This window comes from Arachis stenosperma, chromosome 6, assembly GCF_014773155.1.
Source record: "Arachis stenosperma cultivar V10309 chromosome 6, arast.V10309.gnm1.PFL2, whole genome shotgun sequence".
Lineage (NCBI taxonomy): Eukaryota > Viridiplantae > Streptophyta > Magnoliopsida > Fabales > Fabaceae > Arachis > Arachis stenosperma.
The window spans coordinates 63,392,598-63,406,727 of record NC_080382.1 but is presented as its reverse complement, the minus strand read 5'-3'; the positions used below and the strand labels follow the sequence as shown (position 1 = coordinate 63,406,727).

Genomic DNA, 14,130 nt, shown 5'->3' with positions numbered 1-14,130 from the left:
AAAACCCTCATAAAAGAGGTGATCCTTGTGCTCATTCAATCTCAAAACCCCAACCGTCCACTATCAAACAACACCATCAATCCACACCCTTCAACAATTGCCATCTCTCTATATAAACCCCTTCACACAACCTCCCGTACACACCCTATATCCTCATCTTTTTCACTTCTTTCTCTCGGCTATACGTACTTCACGTACACCCTCCTAGCCCTCTGGTGCATGAAATTGTGATCAATACTTTTCCAAACATAAACAATCCCTAGTAAGGGCTCCAAAGACTTGGTGCTCAATACCATGGCATAAACACAACTTCGCACAACTAACCAGCAAGTGCACTGGGTCGTCCAAGTAATAAACCTTACGCGAGTAAGGGTCGATCCCACGGAGATTGGTGGTATGAAGCAAGCTATGGTCATCTTGTAAATCTCAGTCAGGCAGACTCAAATGGGTATAGTGATAAACGAATAAAGCATGAAGATAAAGATAGAGATACTTATGTAATTCATTGGTGCAAGAGCTTCAAACAAGCGTATGAAGATGCCTTCCCTTCCGTCTCTCTGCTTTCCTACTGTCTTCATCCAATCCTTCTTACTCCTTTCCATGGCAAGCTCGTGTAGGGTTTCACTGTTGTCAGCAGCTACCTCCCATCCTCTCAGTGAAAATACGTCCCTGATGCTCTGTCACAGCATAGGCTAATCATCTGTCGGTTCTCGTTCAGGCCGGAATAGAATCCATTGATTCTTTTGCGTCTGTCACTAACGCCCTAGCCTGCTAGGAGTTTGAAGCACGTCACAGTCATTCAATCATTGAATCCTACTCAGAATACCACAAACAAGGTTAGACCTTCCGGATTCTCTTGAATGCCGCCATCAGTTCTTGCCTATACCACGAAGACTCTGATCTCACGGAATGGCTGGCTCGTTTGTCAGGCGAGCACTCGGTTGTCAGGCGATCAACCATGCATCGTGTATCAGTAATCCAAGAGATATTCACTAAGCCTCTCATGCTTGTAGAACAAGAATGGTTGTCAGTCACCTTGTTCATAGGTGAGAATGATGATGAGTGTCACGGATCATCACATTCATCAAATTGAAGAACAAGTGATATCTTGGACAAAGAACAAGTGGAATTGAATAGAAGAACAATAGTAATTGCATTAATACTCGAGGTACAGCAGAGCTCCACACCTTAATCTATGGTGTGTAGAAACTCCACCGTTGAAAATACATAAGAACAAGGTCTAGGCATGGCCGAATGGCCAGCCCCCCCAAATGATCTAAGAACTAGATGTCCAGAGATCTATCAAATACAATAGTAAAAGGTCCTATATATAGAGAACTAGTAGCCTAGGGTGTACAAAGATGAGTAAATGACATAAAAATCCGCTTCCGGGCCCACTTGGTGTGTGCTTGGGCTGAGCAATGAAGAAATTTCGTGTAGAGACTCTTCTTGGAGTTAAACGCCAGCTTTAGTGCCAGTTTGGGCGTTTAACTCCCAATTAGGTGCCAGTTCCGGCGTTTAACGCTGGAATTTCTTGAGGTGACTTTGAACGCCGGTTTGGGCCATCAAATCTTGGGCAAAGTATGGACTATCATATATTGCTGGAAAGCCCAGGATGTCTACTTTCCAATGCTGTTGAGAGCGCGCTAATTGGGCTTCTGTATCTCCAGAAAATCCACTTCGAGTGCAGGGAGGTCAGAATCCAACAGCATCTGCAGTCCTTTTGAGTCTCTGGATCAGATTTTTGCTCAGATCCCTCAATTTCAGCCAGAAAATACCTGAAATCACAGAAAAACACACAAACTCATAGTAAAGTCTAGAAAAGTGAATTTTAATTAAAAACTAATAAAAATATAATAAAAACTAACTAAAAGATTCTAAAAACATATTAAAAACAATGCCAAAAAGCATACAAATTATCCGCTCATCACAACACCAAACTTAATTTGTTGCTTGTCCCCAAGCAACTGAAGATCAAATAAGATAAAAAGAAGAGAATATGCAATGAACTCCAAAAACATTTATGAAGATCAATATTAATTAGATGAGCGGGGCTTTTAGCTTTTTGCCTCTGAATAGTTTTGGCATCTCACTCTATCCTTTGGAATTCAGAATGATTGGCTTCTTTAGGAACTCAGAATCCAGATAGTGTTATTGATTCTCCTAGTTAAGTATGATGATTCTTGAACACAGCTACTTATTGAGTCTTGGCCGTGGCCCAAAGCACTCTGTCTTCCAGTATTACCACCGGATACATACATGCCACAGACACATAATTGGGTGAACCTTTTCAGATTGTGACTCAGCTTTGCTAAAGTCCCCAATTAGAGGTGTCCAGGGTTCTTAAGCACACTCTTATTGCCTTGGATCACAACTTTATTTCTTTCTTTTTCTTTCTCTTTTTTTTTTGATTTTTTTTTCTCTTTTTTTTTTGTATTCACTGCTTTTTCTTGCTTCAAGAATCATTTTTAATGATTTTTCAGATCCTCAGTAACATGTCTCCTTTTTCATCATTCTTTCAAGAGCCAACATTCATAAACCACAAATTCAAAAGACATATGCACTGTTCAAGCATACATTCAGAGAACAAAAGTGTTGCCACCACATCAAAATAATTAAACTGTTATAAAATTTAAAATTCATGCAATTCTTTTCCTTTTTCAATTAAGAACGATTTATTTAAGAAAGGTGATGGATTCATAGGACATTCATAACTTTAAGGCATAGACACTAAGACACTAATGATCATAAGACACAAACATGGATAAACATAAGCACTAAAATTCGAAAAACAGAAGAATAAAGAACAAGGAATTTAAAGAACGGGTCCACCTTAGTGATGGCGGCTCTTTCTTCCTCTTGAAGATCCTATGGAGTGCTTGAGCTCCTCAATGTCTCTTCCTTGTCTTTGTTGCTCCTCTCTCATGATTCTTTGGTCTTCTCTAATTTCATGGAGGAGAATGGAGTGTTCTTGGTGCTCCACCCTTAGTTGTCCCATGTTGGAACTTAATTCTCCTAGGGAGGTGTTTACTTGCTCCCAATAGTCTTGTGGAGGAAAGTGCATCCCTTGAGGCATCTCAGGGATCTCTTGATGAGAGGGGTCTCTTGTGTACTCCATCCTTTTCTTGGTGATGGGCTTGTCCTCATCAATGGGGGTATCTCCTTCTATGTCAACTCCAACTGAATAACAGGGGTGACAAATGAGATGAGGGAAGGCTAGCCTTGCCAAGGTGGAAGGCTTGTCCGCCACTTTATAGAGTTCTTGGGCTATAACTTCATGAACTTCCACTTCTTCTCCAATCATGATGCTATGAATCATGATGGCTCGGTCTAGAGTAACTTCGGACCGGTTGCTAGTGGGGATGATTGAGCGTTGAATGAACTCTAACCATCCTCTAGCCATGGGCTTGAGGTCATGCCTTCTTAATTGAACCGGCTTGCCTCTTGAATCTCTCTTCCATTGTGCGCCCTCTTCACATATAACTGTGAGGACTTGGTCCAACCTTTGATCAAAGTTGACCCTTCTTGTGTAAGGATGTTCATCTCCTTGCATCATAGGCAAGTTGAACGCCACCCTCACACTTTCCGGACTAAAATCCAAGTATTTCCCCCGAACCATAGTAAGATAATTCTTTGGATCCGGGTTTACACTTTGATCATGGTTCTTGGTGATCCATGCATTGGCATAGAACTCTTGAACCATCAAGATTCCGACTTGTTGAATGGGGTTGGTAAGTACTTCCCAACCTCTTCTTCGGATCTCATGGTGGATTTCCGGATATTCACCCTTTTTGAGTGAAAAGGGGACCTCGGGGATCACCTTCTTCAAGGCCACAACTTCATAGAAGTGGTCTTGATGCACCCTTGAGATGAATCTATCCATCTCCCATGACTCGGATGTGGAAGCTTTTACCTTCCCTTTCCTCTTTCTAGAGGTTTCTCCGGCCTTGGATGCCATAATGGTTATGGAAAAACGAAAAAGCAACGCTTTTACCACACCAAACTTAAAATGGTTGCTCGTCCTCGAGCAAAAGAAGAAAGAAGAGAGTAGAAGAAGAAATGAAGAAGAGGGAGATGGTGTTGTATAGGGTGTGTGAAAATGAAGAAGTGAAGAAGGGTATTTATAGGAGAGAGGGGAGATGAGGTTCGGCTATTATGGGTGGATTTGGGAGGGAAAGTGGTTTGAATTTGAAGGGTGAGGTTGGTGGGGTTTTATGAAGGATGGATGTGAGTGGTGAAGAGAAAGATGGGATTTGATAGGTGAAGGGTTTTTGGGGAAGAGGTGTTGAGGTGATTGGTGAATGGGGGAAGAAGAGAGAGAGTGGTGGTGGGGTCCTGTGGGGTCCACAGATCCTGTGGTGTCAAGGAAAAGTCATCCCTGCACCAAATGGCATCAAAATTCACGTTTTGAGCCATTTTTGGCGTTAAACGCCGGGCTGGTGCCCATTCCTGGCGTTTAACGCCAGGTTCTAGCCCTTTTCTGGCATTTAACGCCAGTCTGGTGCCCCTTTCTGGCGTTAAACGCCCAGAATGGTACCAGACTGGGCGTTAAACGCCCAACTGCTACCCTTACTGGCGTTTAAACGCCAGTGAGTTCTTCCTCCAGGGTGTTCTGTTTTTCTTCCTGTTTTTCATTCTGTTTTTGCTTTTTCAATTAATTTTGTGACTTCTCATGATCATCAACCTACAAAATAACAAAAAATAACAAAAGAAAATATATAAAATATAACATTGGGTTGCCTCCCAACAAGCGCTTCTTTAATGTCAGTAGCTTGACAGAGGGCTCTCAAAGAGCCTCACAGATACTCAGAGCAATGTTGGAACCTCCCAACACCAAACTTAGAGTTTGAATGTGGGGGTTCAACACCAAACTTAGAGTTTGGTTGTGGCCTCCCAACACCAAACTTAGAGTTTGACTGTGGGGGCTCTGTTTGTCTCTGATTTGAGAGAAGCTCTTCATGCTTCCTCTCCATGGTGACAGAGGGATATCCTTGAGCCTTAAACACAAAGGATTCTTCATTCACTTGAATGATCATTTCACCTCTATCAACATCAATCACAGCTTTCGCTGTGGCTAGGAAAGGTCTGCCAAGGATGATGGTTTCATCCATGCATTTCCCAATCTCTAGGACTATAAAATCAGTAGGGATGTAGTGGTCCTCAATCTTAACCAAAACATTCTCTACAAGTCCATAAGCTTGTTTTCTTGAGTTGTCTGCCATCTCTAGTGAGATTTTTGCAGCTTGTACCTCAAAGATCCCTAGCTTCTCTATTACAGAGAGAGGCATGAGGTTTACACTTGATCCTAAGTCACACAGGGCCTTCTTGAAGGTCATGGTGCCTATGGTACAAGGTATGGAAAACTTTCCAGGATCTTGTCTCTTTTGAGGCAATTTCTGCCTAGACAAGTCATCCAGTTCTTTGGTGAGCAAAGGAGGTTCATCCTCCCAAGTCTCATTTCCGAATAACTTGTCATTTAGCTTCATGATTGCTCCAAGGTATTTAGCAACTTGCTCTTCAGTGACATACTCATCCTCTTCAGAGGAAGAATACTCATCAGAGCTCATGAAAGGCAGAAGTAAGTCTAATGGAATCTCTATGGTTTCATTTTGAGCCTTAGATTCCCATGGTTCCTCATTGGGGAACTCAGTGGGGGTTAGTGCACGCCCATTGAGGCTTTCCTCAGTGGCATCCACTTCCTTTCTTTCCTCTCCAAATTCGGCCATGTTTATGGCTTTGCACTCTCCTTTTGGATTTTCTTCTGTATTACTTGGGAGAGTACTAGGAGGGAGTTCAGTAATTTTCTTGCTCAGCTGTCCCACTTGTGCCTCCAAATTCCTAATGGAAGACCTTGTTTCAGTCATGAAACTTTGAGTGGTTTTGATTAGATCAGAGACCATTGTTGCTAAGTCAGAGGTATTCTGCTTAGAACTCTCTGTCTGTTGCTGAGAAGATGATGGAAAAGGCTTGCTATTGCTAAACCTATTTCTTCCACCATTATTGTTGTTGAAACCTTGTTGAGGTCTCTCTTGATTCTTCCATGAGAAATTTGGGTGATTTCTCCATGAAGAATTGTAGGTGTTTCCATAGGGTTCTCCTAGGTAATTCACCTCTTCCATTGAAGGGTTCTCAGGATCATAAGCTTCTTCCTCAGGTGAAGCATCCTTAGTACTGCCAGGTGCATTTTGCATTCCAGACAGACTTTGAGAAATTAAATTGACTTGTTGAGTCAATATTTTATTTTGAGCCAAAATGGCGTTCAGAGTGTCAATCTCAAGAACTCCTTTCTTCTGACTAGTCCCATTGTTCACAGGATTCCTTTCAGAAGTGTACATGAATTGGTTATTTGCAACCATTTCAATTAGCTCTTGAGCCTCTGTAGGCGTCTTCTTCAGATGAAGAGATCCTCCAGCAGAGCTATCCAAAGACATCTTGGATAGTTCAGAGAGACCATCATAGAAGATACCTATGATGCTCCATTCAGAAAGCATGTCTGAGGGACATCTTCTGATTAATTGTTTGTATCTTTCCCAAGCTTCATAGAGGGATTCTCCATCCTTCTGTCTGAAGGTTTGGACTTCCACTCTAAGCTTACTCCATCTTTGTGGTGGAAAGAACTTTGCCAAGAAGGCATTGACTAGCTTTTCCCAAGAGTCCAGGCTTTCTTTAGGTTGAGAGTCCAACCATATTCTAGCTCTGTCTCTTACAGCAAAAGGGAATAGCATCAGTCTATAGACCTCAGGGTCTACCCCATTAGTCTTGACTGTGTCACAGATTTGCAAGAATTCAGCTATGAACTGATGAGGATCTTCCATTGGAAGTCCATGGAACTTGCAATTCTGTTGCATTAGAGAAACTAATTGAGGTTTAAGCTCAAAGTTGTTTGCTCCAATGGCAGGGATAGAGATGCTTCTCCCATAGAAGTCGGGAGTAGGTGCAGTAAAGTCACCCAGCACCTTCCTTGCATTGTTGGCATTGTTGTTGTTTTCGGCTGCCAAGTGTTCTTCTTCTTTGAAGAATTCGGTCAGGTCCTCTAAAGAGAGTTGTGCTTTGGCTTCTCTTAGCTTCCGCTTCAAGGTTCTCTCAGGTTCAGGGTCAGCTTCAACAAGAATGCCTTTGTCTCTGCTCCTGCTCATATGAAAGAGAAGAGAAAGAGAAAATGTGGAATCCTCTATGTCACAGTTATAGAGATTCCTTTAAGTGTCAGAGGAAAAAGAAAAATAGAAAGAAGAAGGAGAAGAAGAATTCGAACTTTAATTAGGTAAGGTTCGAATTGTGCATTGAGAAGGAGTGGTACTCCATAAATAGAAGGATGTGAGAAGGAGGGGAGTAATTTTCGAAAATTAATTAGAAGATTTTGAAAACATTTTTGCAAAACACTTAATTGATTTTCGAAAATAAGGGTGGAAAAGAAATCAAGTGATTTTTTTGAAAAAGATTTGAAATTAGAAGTTAAAAGGATTTGATTGAAAACTTAATTTGAAAAAGATGTGATTAAAAAGATGTGATTGAGAAGATATGATTTGAAAACAATTTTAAAAGATATGATTTGAAAACAATTTTAAAAGATATGATTTGAAAACAAATTTTAAAAAAAAAATTTGATTTTAAAAATTAATGACTTGCCTAACAAGAAAAGATATGATTCAAACATTTAAAACCTCTCTCAACAGAAAAGGCAACATACTTGAAATGTTCAATCAAATCATTAATTGTTAGCAAGAATCTTTGAAAAAGGAAAGAAATTGATTTTGAAAACATTTGATTGAAAAGATATGATTTGAAAAAGATTTGATTTTGAAAAACTTTGAAAACTTGAAAAAAAATTGATTTGAAAACAAAATCTTCCCCCTAGCACCATCCTGGCGTTAAACGCCCAGAATGGTATACATTCTGGCATTTAACGCCCAAAATGCTACCTCTTTGGGCGTTAAACGCCCAACCAGGTACCCTGGCTGGCGTTTAAACGCCAGTCTGTCTTCTTCACTGGGCATTTTTGAATGCTCAGCTTTTTCTGTGTAATTCCTCTGCAGTATGTTCTGAATCTTCAATTCTTGGTATCATTGACTTGAAAAGACACAAATTAAAAATATTTTTGGATTTTTAATAATCAAAATGCAACAAGAATGAAATAACAATGCATGCAAGACACCAAACTTAGCAGTTTGTATACTACTGATACTATAAAACACAAAAACACTCAAGCCAAAAGAATTCAAAGATCAAAACAAAGAAATACATGCATGGATTCGAAAAATATAACAAAAACATGCATTTGACACCAAACTTAAGATGAGACTCTAGACTCAAACAAGAAATATTTTTTTGGATTTTATGATTTTAAAATTTTTTTGTGTTTTTCGAAAATTAAGTGGAAAAAGATATCAAAATTCTTAATGAGAATTCCAGGAATCAGTGCAATGCTAGTCTAAGATTCCGGTCCAGGAATTAGACATGGCTTCACAGCCAGCCAAGCTTTCAAAGAAAGCTTCGGTCCAAAACACTAGACATGGCCAAAGGCCAGCCAAGCCTTAGCAGATCACTGCTCCAAAAGCAAGATTGATAAAAATCATCAAGCTCTTGTGATGATAAGTTGAAACCTCGGTCCAATGAAATTAGACATGGCTTCTCAGCCAGCCAGATTTCAACAAATCATCATGAAACTCTAGGATTCACCTTCAAGAATTTCGAAAAAAAAAATGCCTAATCTAAGCAACAAGATGAACCGTCAGTTGTCCATACACAAGAACAATCCCCGGCAACGGCGCCAAAAACTTGGTGCACGAAATTGTGATCAATACTTTTCCAAACATAAACAATCCCTAGTAAGGGCTCCAAAGACTTGGTGCTCAATACCATGGCATAAACACAACTTCGCACAACTAACCAGCAAGTGCACTGGGTCGTCCAAGTAATAAACCTTACGCGAGTAAGGGTCAATCCCACGGAGATTGGTGGTATGAAGCAAGCTATGGTCATCTTGTAAATCTCAGTCAGGCAGACTCAAATGGGTATAGTGATAAACGAATAAAGCATGAAGATAAAGATAGAGATACTTATGTAATTCATTGGTGCAAGAGCTTCAAACAAGCGTATGAAGATGCCTACCCTTCCGTCTCTCTGCTTTCCTACTGTCTTCATCCAATCCTTCTTACTCCTTTCCATGGCAAGCTCGTGTAGGGTTTCACTGTTGTCAGCAGCTACCTCCCATCCTCTCAGTGAAAATACGTCCCTGATGCTCTGTCACAGCATAGGCTAATCATCTGTCGGTTCTTGTTCAGGCCGAAATAGAATCCATTGATTCTTTTGCGTCTGTCACTAACGCCCTAGCCTGCTAGGAGTTTGAAGCACGTCACAGTCATTCAATCATTGAATCCTACTCAGAATACCACAGACAAGGTTAGACCTTCCGGATTCTCTTGAATGCCGCCATCAGTTCTTGCCTATACCACGAAGACTCTGATCTCACGGAATGGCTGGCTCGTTTGTCAGGCGAGCACTCGGTTGTCAGGCGATCAACCATGCATCGTGTATCAGTAATCCAACAGATATTCACTAAGCCTCTCATGCTTGTAGAACAAGAATGGTTGTCAGTCACCTTATTCATAGGTGAGAATGATGACGAGTGTCACGGATCATCACATTCATCAAATTGAAGAACAAGTGATATCTTGGACAAAGAACAAGTGGAATTGAATAGAAGAGCAATAGTAATTGCATTAATACTCGAGGTACAGCAGAGCTCCACACCTTAATCTATGGTGTGTAGAAACTCCACCGTTGAAAATACATAAGAACAAGGTCTAGGCATGGCCGAATGGCCAGCCCCCCCAAATGATCTAAGAACTAGATGTCCAGAGATCTATCAAATACAATAGTAAAAGGTCCTATATATAGAGAACTAGTAGCCTAGGGTGTACAAAGATGAGTAAATGACATAAAAATCCACTTCCGGGCCCACTTGGTGTGTGCTTGGGCTGAGCAATGAAGAAATTTCGTGTAGAGACTCTTCTTGGAGTTAAACGCCAGCTTTAGTGCCAGTTTGGGCGTTTAACTCCCAATTAGGTGCCAGTTCCGGCGTTTAACGCTGGAATTTCTTGAGGTGACTTTGAACGCCGGTTTGGGCCATCAAATCTTGGGGAAAGTATGGACTATCATATATTGCTGTAAAGCCCAGGATGTCTACTTTCCAACGCCGTTGAGAGCCCGCTAATTGGGCTTCTGTAGCTCTAGAAAATCCACTTCGAGTGCAGGGAGGTCAGAATCCAACAGCATCTGCAGTCCTTTTGAGTCTCTGGATCAGATTTTTGCTCAGATCCCTCAATTTTAGCCAGAAAATACCTGAAATCACAGAAAAATACACAAACTCATAGTAAAGTCCAGAAAAGTGAATTTTAATTAAAAACTAATAAAAATATAATAAAAACTAACTAAAAGATTCTAAAAACATACTAAAAACAATGCCAAAAAGCATACAAATTATCCGCTCATCACCCTCCCAATTATTCATCCAATCACCTTCCTCCCGTCTCTCAAACCACATTCCTCTCTCAACCCAACCAAACTCCATCTTCAAACTCTTTCCTGGGAAACTCAAATCAAGATGGTTGGGACCCTTTCTAGTCACAAAAGTCTCACCTTATGGACACATAGAAATAATGGAAGAAAACTCAAGGAGAAGGTTCACGGTGAATGGGCAAAGACTCAAACACTACTTGGGCAGTATGGGGGAGACCCCCAAACAGAAGTACAACCTCAACTGAGGAAGGAATCGTCGAGCTAGCGATGCTAAAAAAAGCACTTTGTTGGGAGGCAACCCAACCCGAGGTAATCTTCTTTTCATAGGTCTTTTGATAAAAATGTCAAAGTGGGTTCTCTATAGTGTGAAGAGCTAAGTTTGGTGTTACACACCAAAACCAATACAAGGGTGAATATAGGGCTCTAAGTTTGGTGTCCCACTAAAACCCCAGCCTAAGAGTGCATTGCAGCCCTTAATTATGAAGCATTGCTCTAGCAATTAGAGAACTCACTTGACAAAGGCTTAACCTCTAATACATAGATTGTCTTTTTTACTCATAGTATTTCAGAATAAAAAGCACACAAAGTTATTGCATACATCCAATTTGTCAAGATAAGCAAGGAACTAAGTTTGGTGTTCATATACCAAGCCAAGCTCAGAAGCTCACACATACACATGCATGCTAACTCTTTTCCAAGTGCTTAGAGAACAAGCAACTTTCAATAGTGTTACAGGATTCCAATCAACCCCAGGGGATGAGCATACCTCATTATCCAAGGAAACAGACAAGGACGTGATTGCTAAGACGATAACGCCAAGGAAGATATCATGAGGTTGTATCAAACCATCTCGAAATACCGAACTCTAAGTGAAAATTGATTGAATGAAACCTGCATATTGTACTTGTTCTTCCTTATTCACATCCTAGTGTGCTAGCCTAATGCCTTGAATGCTCACTTTCATCTTCCTTACTTGTATGTTTGTCTCTCTAATTTTATCTAAAAGAAAATGTTATGGGAAGAACAAGAGTGGAGTCATTTTGTGAAGTGCATTCTGAATGTTTGTGGTAGGTTGATTAGTAAGCTAAGTTGGTTCACCAAGAAAGGAAAGAAAGCAACTATCCATCCTAAGTCCTATGTTTGAGACACATTCTTGGAGGCTAGCTAAACAATAAGATCCCAACAAGAAAAGAAAAAGAGCAATACAATTGAAAATAAGAAAAGGAACACAATAAGAAACAATGCTAGGCACCAAGTGTTTCAAAATTGAGACATGTGTCTGTGGTGTTTATGTACAAGGGATATACTTAGATGAATAAGCTCTTAGGGGTGCCTTATCACTTGGTAACTTGGGTTAACTAATCCGGGATTATCAGCTGAAAGTCCACTATCAAGAGTAACCTTTGCTACAGAGCACTTAGTAACCCAAATAGGTGCTGGACACCAAGGTCTCAAGAAAGAAAGAATAACAAACCATGTGCCTGTGGTGTGTATGTATGAGGGAAAGAGACTTGAGGGAGTAAGTCCTTAGGGGTGTCTTAACACCTAGCACCCTAAAACCAACTGGTTTGGGAGTGTTGGCTGAAAGCTTATCATAAAGAGACGCCCTCTTACAAAGCACTTAGAAAAAAGAAAAATAAACTTTGAAAAGGAAGGAAGGATCACTAATAAAGAAGCCTCCAGGGATGTAATCAACAGAGTGACTAGGGATTTGATAAAGGCTTGAAACCTAAAGGGAAAGAACCTAAGTTGCTATGCATGAAACTCCATGAACCAGGAATGCCACTTCTATTTTATCTTCTTGTTCTTTCATTTCATTTTTCTTATGCTTCAGTACTTGCTTAGGGACAAGCAAGCTTTAAGTTTGGTGTTGTGATGCCAGGGCATCTAGGCCAGTTTCATTGACCTTTTCTTTACTGTTTTAGGGTAGTTTCATGCATTTTCTTAGTGAATAAAGCAAGTTTTGGGTGAATATACACTTACACATTGATTCAAGCAACTATTGAAAATTATGCATGATTTCATGAGATTTTTGCTAGAATTGCATGATAACTTGATGATGCATAATCTCATGACTTTAGCTAGATCTTTGATGCACTTTAATTGCTTGATTTCAGGATAAATAAAGCATGGAAGAACCACGTTAGCATTCACGTTAACTTAGTTAACGAGAACACTAACGTGGAATGGCAAGAAACTTGCAACGTTAATCAGAAAAGTGATCACCAATAACGCCTGCGAAGCCATCCATAGCTCACGTTAATAGCCACGTTAACTAAGTTAACGTGGTAGTTAACATAGAAGAAAAAGGGGAACTCCACGTTAACAAGAAAAGTGAACACCACTAACGTTGGGAAACTAGGCAATGCCCCACGTTAAGAGTCACGTTAACTTAGTTAACGTGAACTCTAACGTGGAAGAGGAGCAACAACGCCAACGTTAGTGACACTCACTTTTGTCACTAACGTTGGATCATTAGCATTGCCTACGTTAATTCTCACGTTAAGATTGTTAACGTGAAAGTTAACGTGGAGTTGAATTCAAAGAACCAACGTTAGTGACACTCACTTTTGTCACTAACGTTAGGAGATGGCTTCATTTACTACGTTAAGAGCCACGTTAACTTAGTTAACGTGAGTCCTAACGTAGGAACTTTAGGCAATTGGAGCGTTAGTAACAAAGGTGAGTGTCACTAACGCTCTCGCAGGTGAAGAACACCCACGTTAAGAGCCATGTTAGCTAAGCTAATGTGAGACTTAACGTAGAGGCAAGAGGCAAGCCAACGTTAATGGGAAAAGTGAGTACCATTAACGTTTGTGAAAAGGGGCACAAGCCAACGTTAATGGGAAAAGTGAGTCCCATTAACGTTGGCCAAGGATTGAATAGGAGACATTATTAGTAGTCACGTTAGGACTACTAACGTTGGAGTTAACGTGGGTATATAAGGGTGGAACGTTAGTGGAAAAGGTGAATGCCACTAACGTTCTCGCACCAAAAAATGTGACTCAATGTTAATCTCACTAAATGCCCAAGCCTAACTCATATTTCTCTGCAAGCTGGGCCCACTAAAGATGAGAACTGCTTCAACTCAAGGTCCAGAGCCCACATCCAAGACTTGAAGAACTCACTAGAAGATCATGAGGAGTAGTATAAATAGGAGTAGTTTTGAACTAGAGAGAAGCTTGGCACTTCTGGGTACTACTCTCTATAGATTTACTTTTTCTGCACTTTAGAATGGATTCTTCTTTTCTGCTATTTTTCATTTCTAGAGTTATGAACAACTAAACCCCTTTCATTGGGTTAAGGAGCTCTGTTGTAATTTGATGGATCAATTATAGTTTTCATTCTTCTTCTTCTTTCTTTTTTCTTGATCTTACTAGAAAGCTTTCAATCTTAATTCAATTGGTTAGTTGTCTTGGAAAAGAAACTCTCCATAATTGGATCTCCTTTGAGCCTTGGAAAAGGGATGAGGAGATCATGCTAGAAATGCTTTCTCATGTTAGACCAAATTGGGGTTTGGATGGATATTGTGACATGTAATCCTACCAACACTTTGATTTGGGAATACATGTGGTATAATCAGTGACCACACTTCATCTCTTCCCATGAGCA

At 40.4% G+C, this 14,130-nt stretch overlaps 1 non-coding gene across 1 annotated transcript; it reads left to right on the top strand.

The window, feature by feature from the left end:
* The first annotated feature begins 6,485 nt into the window (after positions 1–6,485).
* Positions 6,486–6,593, top strand: LOC130938392 (small nucleolar RNA R71). Its single transcript, XR_009069559.1, has one exon. It is a non-coding gene; the product is annotated as a small nucleolar RNA R71 (small nucleolar RNA).
* The last annotated feature ends 7,537 nt before the right edge of the window (positions 6,594–14,130 follow it).